Source organism: Triticum urartu, chromosome 3 (genome assembly GCF_003073215.2).
Source record: "Triticum urartu cultivar G1812 chromosome 3, Tu2.1, whole genome shotgun sequence".
Lineage (NCBI taxonomy): Eukaryota > Viridiplantae > Streptophyta > Magnoliopsida > Poales > Poaceae > Triticum > Triticum urartu.
In genome coordinates this window covers 543,230,005-543,241,700 of record NC_053024.1, presented here as the reverse complement: position 1 = coordinate 543,241,700, position 11,696 = coordinate 543,230,005, and positions in this window count along the sequence as shown.

Sequence of the window (11,696 nt, the reverse complement as noted above, 5' to 3'; positions counted from 1 at the left end):
AATCCTTTTTTTCGTTCAAGAGAAAACCAGGCAAACACCGAAAAGCCAAACCATGTAAAACCCAAAAACGTGTATAGAAAAAAAAGTCCAGAGGGACTGCCGAGCATGCAAAACTTGGAGGCGGCTAGACGCACCACTTTACGTGCTTTCAGTCCAGAAAAATGACCCTTGTGGGAACCTCCCAACGACATCCATTAGTTAGTTGCTCCCGGAACTTTCGTGCATCAAATAATCGCCAGATCACACATGCGAACGAGATATGGGCCAGCTTTTAGAGCAACATGTGAATCTTTCTTTTTTCTAGTTTTAGAATCCGGTTTTCCTGTTTTTGTTCTGGGTTTTGCCTTTTTTTCCTCTGTTTGTTTGGGTTTTTTCCATTTCTTTCTTTTCAAATTTCAAACAATATTTAATATATTAAAAGAACAGTTCAAAATTTCAAAATTGTTCATGTTCCAAAATTATTATAATTTCAGAAATTGCTCACGTTTTCCAAAAATTGTTCATAGATATAAAAATGTTTGCTTTTTAAAATTTTGTTAGCATTAAGAAAAATTCCCTTTTTTTCTCAAAAATGACTGCGTTTTCAAAATTTCAGGAAATGTTCAAAGATTCAAAAATATTTGTGTTTTAAGAAAATATTTGAGATATCCAAAAAATGTTTGCGTTTTAAAAAGTTTTTCACAAAGTCGCTAAAGTTCATGTTATAAAAATATTTCATTTAAAGAAAAAATCTTGTTTGACATTTCAAAAAATGTTTTGATCTGTCGGTCTTGATAGTTTCAATGTTGCTACGCTGCCTACAAGACACCGAAGTTCATTGCACGACATTTTTGGAATTTTCCACTATTTGCACTACAGAGTGCCACTCGTTACTGGGTCGGCTCATTCAAGGAGCCCCGTGTGTTGTGCACGTCTATTTTAAACAAAGAGTGTCAAATAAGAGCTCCCACTAGAGATGGCAAATTCTACATGTGGTTTGGCTCGTGCACATGACCGCTTGAGTGCATGTAGCTAGGCGCAAGGCACGGGAAGGGGTGAGTGGCAACTCAAGAGATCAAAGGACATAGGAATGAAGAAGATGATTATGACATGTGTGCATGATTAGTTAGGAAAATAATCCCTATCGGGATCCTCCTCTCTCAGAGGGACAAACAGGTCTAGTGTCGGGATTGACCATGTTCAAATTACATGGTGCCCATTTCAGGTACTAGGAGTTCAAGGTTTAAAACAGACTTATCGACTGAAATCATCCTACAATCCACCAATACATTACTAACTGCAAATAAGTTTGAGATAGAAGAGAAAAAAGACTTGCCCATAAGTGAGTGTTTTCCATCCTTCGTGAGGGTTCCCCTGACCTTCTCCTTCGCATGTCGCTCCGGCTGCCTTAGAGACGAGGCGGGGAGGCCCAGAGTCCCTCAAATATATGCATATTACCCTAGGTATCCCGTGTTTGGTGTCATTGGCGCTAAATAAAGCGACATGCAGACATAGTGAGTGCTCTATGAGTGATAGCTCTGAGTTTCTTCTCCCCGGGCCATAGTGATGATGATGTGGCAGCGGAGCTTGAGCTCTCCCTCATGAAGCTTTGCTCTGAATCCGTCCTTCCACGACAAGCTTTATCTCCTAGAAGTTGCCATCGATCTTGTCAGATTTCGGGCTCCGCATTCCCTTGATAGATTCGAACTCTGGGGTGCGTGCGAAGTACTCAACCTCCCCAGTTTGCCTACTTGCCGATCTCACGGCCTAGCTCGTTGAACAGGAAGGAAATGGGACACAGTAGTTTACCCAGGTTCGGGCCACCTTGCGGTGTAAAATCCTACTCCTACTTTTTAGTGGATTGGCCTCGAGGTGGGCTGTGGATGAACTAGTACAGTGGAAGAACAACCTCAGGAGGTGTGTTCTTGATATGGTGGGGGAGAGAATGATTTGAGTGATCTGTCCGTTGGTCCCTGCATCAATCGATCGATCGATCCCCCGCTACGGTGATGGCTAGGCCATATTTATAGTGGCCTTGGTCCTCTTCCCCCAAAATGGAGGCGGGAAGGGATCCCACAATGGCCAAATTCGAAGGGGGACAACTAGTACATTTTATCCTGACAAAAGTAGTCTTCGCCTACAAAGCTTCTGGTCGTGACGCCATGGTGGGCTCGGCAATGAGCTCCGTCATGCCATCCTGGCGGTCTTGGTCTTGTTCCATGGGAATGGAAACCTTTGGCTGATTCCTTGGAACTCCGCGCCTGCACTTGCCTCCTCAGCACCAAAGAGGAAACTGCTGTACTGCGCTCGCTGGCGGCTGGTGCCCGCCTGGCCTTGGTCGTCATGGCTCACGTCATCCGAGCCTCATAAGGTGAGGCTTGCATAGAAATCTCCGCTCCTCAGGAGCCAGCCTGAGGAGGCCACTCCTTCTGGAGATCTTGGTGTCGTCCGCCTCGCGAGGCTTGGCCCCTCACGAGGGTCTTGAGTCGTTGATGACGAAGGTGGGCCGTACCAGGCCGTCGATGGAACCATGCCGTGGGCCGCAGGCAGGCAAGTCTGGATACCCCCGTTCCCAGAATGCCAACAGTAGCCCCGGGCCCAAGACGCGCTCGGACTTGGCTTCGAGGCGAAGCCAAGGGGCAAGGGCGGAGCGCCGTGGGCTCTAACCGCCTGGGGCCTTGGTCGACACGTGGCGCTTGATGGGACGTGGGCGTCTCCGCTTCCCCACACTGCCTCGACAACCGTTCGACTTGACAAGAGCCTTCTATATGCAGAGAAAGGTCATTATTGCATGGGATCATGGAGGCCGGCGATTGGCCTCCCTTTGGCTATAAATGAGGAGAGGGGCTGAGCCCGTCCCCTGCTCATCTTCATCTTCTTGCTGCCCGCTCTCCCTTCTTCTTGGTCTCGCCATTTTGTTGTAGCATCCATGGCGCCGACCAGGAGGTTCTCCGCGGCGGAGAAGGGAAAAACCCCTCGGGAGGAGCCTGGGCCACTTCTGCCGAAGAAGAGGCTTGGCCGCCCTTGCGACGCCGATGAGGGCAGGAGGTAACGCGGCCTTGGTACGAGCGGCCTCCGCCTGGCTTCCCGATCCCTCTGTATGCCCGCGCACAGAGCTCTGGGCAGGGTGGCAGTGCCCAGCGCCGCGCGGTCCAGGGTCGTGGTGGACATGCCAAGGCTGCGCAGCCAGACGGCTTGCGAACCCACGCCGAGGGCACCTCGCGCAAGTTTGTGGTGTGGGCGACAATGCCGTCACGCACGTGGATTCGACTCCTGAGGTTCTTCTCCGAGAAGATGCCGCCGAGGGGGCCACTCGAGTTGTGGCTGCAACACGCCGGGTGCTGCAGCCTAGCCACGGGGGCGGAGGTCGAGGTCGTCCCCCTGGGCGGCATCTTCATGACTTGAGGGTGGGGCGAGGTCACCCGTGCCTGCTGTCCAAAGGGGCCCCTCGCCATCCACTTCGAGTACGATGGTGCGTCAACATTGTTCTTCAAGGTCTTTGGCGAAGACGGCCGGTGCCTGGAGTGTTGCTCCGGGAGAGGCAATCCACTCAGCGCGGCCATGGGTGCTGGACTTGCCCCTGGCTTTGCCGGCAGCTCCTCCAGCAGCAGCGGTGACTCCCTGGAATCCAGCGACTCTCCCGAGCCTAGCGATTCTTCAGAGTCCAGCGACGACAATTACGTGTCGCCGAGCTCTCGCCGCACCCGGAGCGCAGCAGCGGCGTCCGCTCGTCGTCGTCGGTGATACCCAGCGGCCAGGGTCTTTCGAGGCTTTCTTCTTTTGTTTCCCTGCGCGAAATTGTGACAAGCCCCGTGGGGGTATGTAAAAAACTGTAGTGCTTTCGCTCCGATGTTATCCCCCTAGTATGATGTTGCAGCCACATATCGCGCTCCGGCACTGTTCCTCCTTTTCCTTCTCGCGGTAACTTAGTGCTCTACGCCGACAGGACCCAGTCCCCAGGCAGGCTTCAGCCATCGCTGGTATGCCAGGTCGCGATGCCGTGGTTAAGGCCAGGAGGTGAGCGGCTCGAGGTCCGATAAGAGCTCCTGAGGCGCGATGCTCAAGAGGTCCCCTTTGGCATGCAAGCAGCTCCTTGAAGGCCGAAAAGGGAAGCGGCTTTACCTGAGCAAGATCGCGAGAGTTGAAATACTGGATCATGAGGTTCACACTGACAGGTATGGGCAATTTATCTTGGTGAGCCTGCGGTGATTCCCTTGCGCGGCGCTTGATCGTGCCTTAGTGGTGATGCTTCTAGGTAGGGCTCATGTCGGTTTCTGTTTTTCCTCGCTCATCTAGATGCTCTACGTCCTTGGGTCCCAGACCTCGAGCGAGGTTCAGCCGCCGCTGGTATGCCATGTCGCAATGCCGTGGTCAAGGCCAGGGCGAGGGCTTGAGAGACAGTGGGATCCCCTGAGGCGCGATGCCCAGGAGCTCCCCCTTTAACGTGCAAGCGAATTGCGTGAAAAAGGAATGGCCAACGGGGCTACCCGTAGTTAAGCTTCGGAGGTTCCTGTGAGTTTGTCCAAGGAGGAGAATATAACACATAACCATGCTTGCTGTCCTGCCGCTGATCCTCCCGCAAGAAGATGAAGGAACTCAGGATCTGGTGAGGTGACGTGCGTGGGGCAGGCCGCGAGCCAGAGCTCGATCTCTCAGATTTGCCAGCGTTGCAGGGACGGACCCGAGCACAAGCGTCGTGCCAGCATGTGTAGCCCCCGTTGCGGGATGAGCAGGAGGTGGGCCAACAACGTGGGGAGGCCGTGATGCGCGATAAAGTACCAGGTAAGCAGGTGATAACCATAAATCAACTTACAATCAAAGGGTAGAGCCAGCTCTGATAGATGCAAAAGACGATGCATGTCGTAGGGACAGACCCATGCGGCTTGGGGATAATGCAACCTGTCGTGGAATTGTCACGGCAGATGTCCTAGTGTGAGGACTTAGTCGTGGAGCCGTCGCGATGAGGTTAGCTTAAAGGGGTTAATCAGGACAAAGGACACGAGGATTTTATACAGGTTCGGCCCCTTACGATGAAGGTAAAAGCCTAGTCCAGTTTGTAGTTGGTATTGCTAGGGTTTCGATGAGCAGGGAGCGAATACGCTTGACCCGGTTCTCGATCTGTTGTTTCTTGTCCTAAGCCGCCGCTAGGTCGTCCCCTTATATACACGGGTTGATGCCCTGCGGCCCTTAGAGTCCCGGCCAGTTTATATAACGTATCCGGCTCGGTGACCTTTCTCATATGCCTTACAATACAAGTTTACATACACGACAGTTTACAATCATGGGCCTTAAGCCGCCTTCGGGTCTGGGCCCTCTACTAAGCCTATCTATGAACCGCCATATGATCTTGGGCTTCATTGTTATGAATCGTCATTGGGATGACCCGGCCCCTCCTGGGCGGGTTATACCTAATAGTTATATCCCTAACATTAGGCCCCAGGTTGATTTGAACTTGTTCATGTCAATCTTCAAGACTTAGAAAAATTCATCCACATCTGCTGTGAAAACCTTGTGACCCACCATGACATCATCTCCAGGAATTTCGGAAACCCGCCACGATGTGATCTTTAACGGATCTTTATCTTAATGTCTTCCCGAAAATCGAGGCATCCAATTAGCTGGATAACCATCATTTGGCATCCTCGTCTTTCGCGCCTGCCTGTCTCCTGTCTCCTTATAAATAGGACTGTAGAGCCACCTTCTACTCTTCTCCTTCTCCTTTCTTCTTCCTTGCAACGCGTCGTCCCGTACGAACCTCGCCGCTGTCGACCTCCGTCCCCGACCTCAACTCCGCCCGCTGCATCGCCCTGAGTAGACCAGAGAACTGTGGCGCCGCTCTACTGTCCTAACAACATCAGTAAGCCTTCTGTCCCTCGTCATGAATCCGTCATTAGGGTTTGTCGGTGTTCATCGATGTTCATCAGTGTTCGTCGCTGTCCTTCCTTTTCTTTATTTAGATCCATAGGTTAGATCCAAAAACCATAGAAAACTTGCGCGGTAATAGTTTTAGCACTTGTTTTAATACTACAATATATATCCCCACCGCAACAGATCTCCTCTAAGGCACCTCTGCTTTTTTACAGTCACGAATTTATTTCCTTTTTTCTGAACAGCGGTAGATCCAAATTTGTAACCTCAATCTACGGAATCTGTTTGTCCCAATACTTAGCAAATTTTGCTTTCAGCAACTCTTGAATACCTTAGGCATGGTGGCTTACTCTGCTGGCTTATCTTTACTTCACTACAAAAAAATACACTTCCCTGATGATACGTGTTTGTCACAGTAGGTCGCGTTTTTTGCCATGCATGTACATCCATGACAAATTTATGAGAGAATCAAGATAGTCATAACTGTGCTGTCGTAGAAGTGTTCCATGACATTACCAAAATTATCATCACGGAAGTGTCCACTTCCATGATGATAAATCGCGCGTCACAGAAGTGCTTTTGTCAAGGGTGACCGACACGTGGCATCCACTGTAACGGAACGTCGTTAAGCTATCGGGTCGGGTTTTGGATCCGATAACCCGTTAACAACCCCGACCAATGGGGATTTTCCACCTGTAAAATCATCATTGGCTAGAGGAAACACGTGTTAGCTCATCGTCGGGACAGATGTCATCCACTCACTGGACAGAAGGCGCCTATGATACGTCGACACGTGGCACGGCCCAACAAGTTTAAATGGGCCGGCCCAACTAAAGGCCCACAAGATTTGTGGACCATAATGGGCCGGCCCAGCTAAAGGCCCACGAGATTTTGCGGACCATAATGGGCTGGCCCAGCTAAAGGCCCACAAGATTTCGCGGGCCATAATGGGCCGGCCAAGGTACAGGCCCACAAGATTTTTGTGTGCCATAATAGGCCGGCCCAGGTAAAGGCCCACAAAATTCTTGCGGATCATAATGGGCCGGCCCAGCTAAAGGCCCACGAGATTTCGCCGACATTAATGGGCCGGCCCAGCTGTAGGCCCACAAGATTTTGAGGACCCTAGTAGGCCGGCCCGTTAACTGGCTGCCATGTTTTGGGCCAAATGCCGGCCCATATTTGATATGGTCTATTAATGGCCTGCCACGCTCCGGGCCTAATAGTGGCCCATATAAGATCCGGCCCGTTAAAAGCCTACCATGTTCTGGGCCAAATTATGGCCCAGATCAGGTCCAACCCTTTAAGAGGTTTTGGGCCTAATTATGGCCCATATCAGATTCGGCCCGTCAACTGGACACTATGCTTTTGGGCCAACTTGCTAAAGGCCCACTTAGTAATTCGGCCTGATATTAGTTTTGGCCTGTTAAGGGCCCGTTTAGCATTTTGGCCCTATATTAATTTCAGCCTGTTAAAAGCCCGTCATATAGTTGGGCCTAACTACGGCCCGGTTTGCATCCGGCCTACTCGCAGCCGATATTTGATTGGGCCAAACAAGGACCGAGACAATTTTTCTGCCTATTAAAAGCCCGTGATTTGATTTGCACAATCATGGGACGGGGTTCATTTTGGGCTGCTTCCGGCCCGTGAGCTGATCGGCACGTTTCAGGCCCAACCTACATCGTGATTGCATGACGGCCTGATTATGTACCGTAATTTTACGGTTTGGCCGGTTTACTGCGAAGACAGGATATATATACAGTAAAATAACTGCAGCATCGTGAATAAGAAAAAACCTATACTATACAATAAAGAAATTACAGCATATTACATCCACTGGGCATCAAAGTTTACCACTATGATAATAAAGCACAAGCAGACAGCAGATTACATACACTGGGCATCAAAGATCACCACTAGTGCAAATAAACACGCCGACAAAATAATATACAAAACCGACAGCACTTCAATAGAGTTCAAGAAAGGTTAGCCCTGCTGGGGAGCTGCAGCGCAAGCAGCTGAGCAAGATGATGAGACTGCGCTTGTTCAACACTTATATCTTCCTCACTCTGAAAGATAAACAAGTAGATAGATGGCATGTTTTGCACATAAAAGTATCAGTGCTGACAATTCATCACATTTCTTACTGACGAATAAAGTGACACAGTTTAAATTTGCATTAGCACAATATGGTATTGTTCAGGTCAAGACATGGCAGGAAATGACATTGTGAAGGAGTTGGCAGCTTCACGACACCACTGGATTACAGATCAAGAACTCATAAGTATCAATGGTTAGTGTGCTGTCAATTTATACCATTTCAGATTGGCAAATAAAGAGAAGGTTTAAATAATAGTAGAATGATATGACATTTTTCATAGTTAAGACATTGCAGAATATGACATTGTGCTGTAGTGGGTAGGTTCACCACACCACTGGATTACAGATGAAGAATAGAAGCATACATGCAGTGCAAAAGAAGATCACTTGCTCTGTATAGTTTAATTTACATGGTATGAAGAAGGAACTTGGTTGTACAACTGAAAACTTAAATTGAGAAAGGACGAACTTTTGTTTATGAACTACATATAATAAACTTTAAACAAGCAATTTGATGCAAACACCAAAAATAAACAGCTGTTGCAGTCATGCCTAACCAAATATATACAACAAAGTTTGAAGGCTTGAGATGGACAAACTTACATTATTGGTGAAGACAGGCTCTATAAAGGCCTTGTCCATGCTGATGGGGGGGGGCAATTCAAGAAGTTTACCACATAATCTTCTTTAAAAGAATTGCCTTTATTCTACATTTTGTTAAGAGTAAATATAGATGTGATAATATACGAAAAATGGAGAATATTTAAAGATAAGATGAAGAGTGATGCTACATAACCAAGTAGCTATAAATGTAAGTGCAGTGATATAGGCAAAAGGTACAGCCAAGAGCAATGCACAGCTAAACTTCTTCAGTACCAACCTTATGGTAAGAGTAAATATAGATCTGATGTGTAGAAAACGGAGGGCAAAGGAAAATAAGCTGCAAAGTGATGGTACATGAACAACTACCTGCCATTATAAGTACACTAATAAAGGACATCATGTACTTACAAGAACAATGCAGAGCTAAAAAACATTGGCATTGGATATATTCTACACTAATGTAACCATTCATATAGATCAGATAATTTGGAGCGAACAATTGATAAGCAAGCTATCATGCATACTACTGTCACATAATGAACCAGGTATATATGCAAGTACAGTGATACAGGACAACAAGTACTAACAAGAGCAAAGCAGCGGGCAGCATATTTGAGATATCCTGTCGTTCTTGTCCAACCAGAATTCTTCTTCGAGCAGATTTCCTGCAAAAAAGATCCGTAAGGAACATGCGGAAAAGTAGAAGTTCAAATTGTCATGTGATTTCATAGACACTACCTCATCCTGGGAACGAGACCAGTGCATAACAAGGTTTTTCCATTCAATGTCTTCTAAATTTAGCACAGGAGACTTCACCAGGAATTCGTTTATAGACTTGCCATCAAAGTGTGATTTCCTCAGGTAACACCAATACTGCTGCAATGCTTTCTTGAAAAGCACAAGCAAGCTTTGCTCGTCATGACTATCCAGATTGACCCTCACCTAGTTACAACAATGTAATGTAAATCATTGATGTGTTCAATCAGCAGAAAACAGGAAAATAATAGCCATGAATAATAGCACTTACACGTAAGTTGGACAGGAAGATGTGAAAATGGTGTTTGTCTTCACAATAATCTTCCCATGATGAGAATATATGCATGTAGTCCCTAACAACATTGAAAGCATTGTCTTTTAAACTGGGAATAAATGGAATGGGGTTCCAATCTGCAGGAATTGGCCATCTCTGCAGTTGGGATAGGTCTTCGGCCGGTGGACTTGCTATACTTTTTGCTGGAGTGGGATTTTTTTGTGGTACAGCTGGTGCTATGGCAAATGAAATCGGTATACCTTTTGCTGGAGTGCAGGTCCTGTGTGGTGGGGGTGTGGCCAGTGAAGTATGGGTACAGTCTGCTGGAGTCGGTCCTACATTTTGTGTCACTGGTTGTACAACCAATATAAGTGGGGTGCTGTCTGATTTCTCCAGCACCACCATGTTTTTCAAGGACTTTGCTGGTGCTCCTTCAGGTTCGGTAATCACCCTCTTCCTTTTTGATGTCTGATGCACAAGAACAACATTTGAGTGGAAAAACATGGTATGATGACAGATGGAATATGTATTGATAATGGATGGGCATGGCATCTCGACATATATGATGAGTAAACTAAGCAGATGGCGGTGCAACAAAGTAGAAGAAATGCAAGACAACATATGCAAGATACCCGCAATCAATAAAACATTGACAAATTAGGACAGGCGCCTTGATGGGTGAACAGGACATGCCATCTGCCTTTGACTGCTCGAGGTTAGAATAGTCATTAGGATGATATTCTGAACAAGAATCAACAGGTGGGGAGCGTATGGGTTTCATTGCATCCATAATGGCACTCAATGCCTTGGTGCCAATTTTGTAAGTCATTGCAGTGTTTAGCTTCAAGAGTGGACTGCTGCTAGTGCGACACAAAAAAGCTACACCGATCATAGTGTAGATATAACGGGAAAACCTTAAGCATCAGAGTAAAATCAGCAAAGTGGAACTTGCTGGAATATATGTGCTAGTATTGCCGGCACGGCTAGAAAGGCTTCGGATACCAGCTCTCTTCAAGTGAAGGTGCGGTACTGTTAATATCAATGTAACTCTCAAAGGCGACATAGCTCCCCGCATTTCCTTTCTATTCTTATAGGATTCAAGTGGGCAGGCCACTACAAATCCTATTCCTATGTTTACAAGATCCTACGAATCAAAGAGGCTCAAAGTGTCCACAACCGACCATGTAGACCTCTACACTGCAATTTTCCCTTCTCATCTTCAGTACAAGGAACATACTGTACTACTATCATACTCCCTCCATTCCAAAATATAAGTCTTGGTAGAGATTTCCACTATGGATCACATACAGATGTATCCAGGTACATTTTAGAGTGTAGATTCACTCATTTTGCTCCATATGTAGTCCATGGTGGAATCTATACAAAGACTTGTATTTAGGAACGGAGAGAGTACATATTAAAGAAGAACAGAAGAGGAACATGGTAAAGAAGAGCAAGAAGATTTTGGATAATAAAATGTTGGTTGCGCAGTGCCCACACATGATGAACCAGAGCGCATTAAGAATGCAACTCCTAGCTGTCTCTCGACCATTTCAGGCGGTTGGATGAAGATCCTACGTCTCCTAACCCTTCTTCTTCCTCGTGTCTGATTCTTCCCATACAGAACACCGCACGGGCCGCCGGCCGGACCACCGGCCCCCACCGCCTGTGTTCCTCCGCCACCCCCACCCCAACCCCCACCCGCATCGAGTTTTCTTCGTTCGGCGAGGCCCCACAACCACCCGAGACCCTTCAATCGCACCAGCGAACTCCGGCGAGCTCTGAAAAATCGACTGACCCAATTTTGAAATTTAGTTTACTGTGATTTAACTAGTGTGGAATATAAAAGGGGAAAACCATAAGCATTGCAAGTATGGTGTTGAGCGTGCCATGGCGGATCTGAAGGTGCAAATCGGACAAAGGCAACTTCGCAACCAAGACAAGAAATCAGAGTAAAGCAGTGGCGATCTATTTTCTTGCTGCGATAAATAAGTTGAGCAGATACGAAAGAGTACCGCCTCTGGTGCGGCGCCGTGTAGGCATCTGCTGAGAATTTGACGGTGCTGCGGTAGCGATGGCTGTCGGCGGCGTGGAAGCAGATCTAGGAGGGTAGACGGTG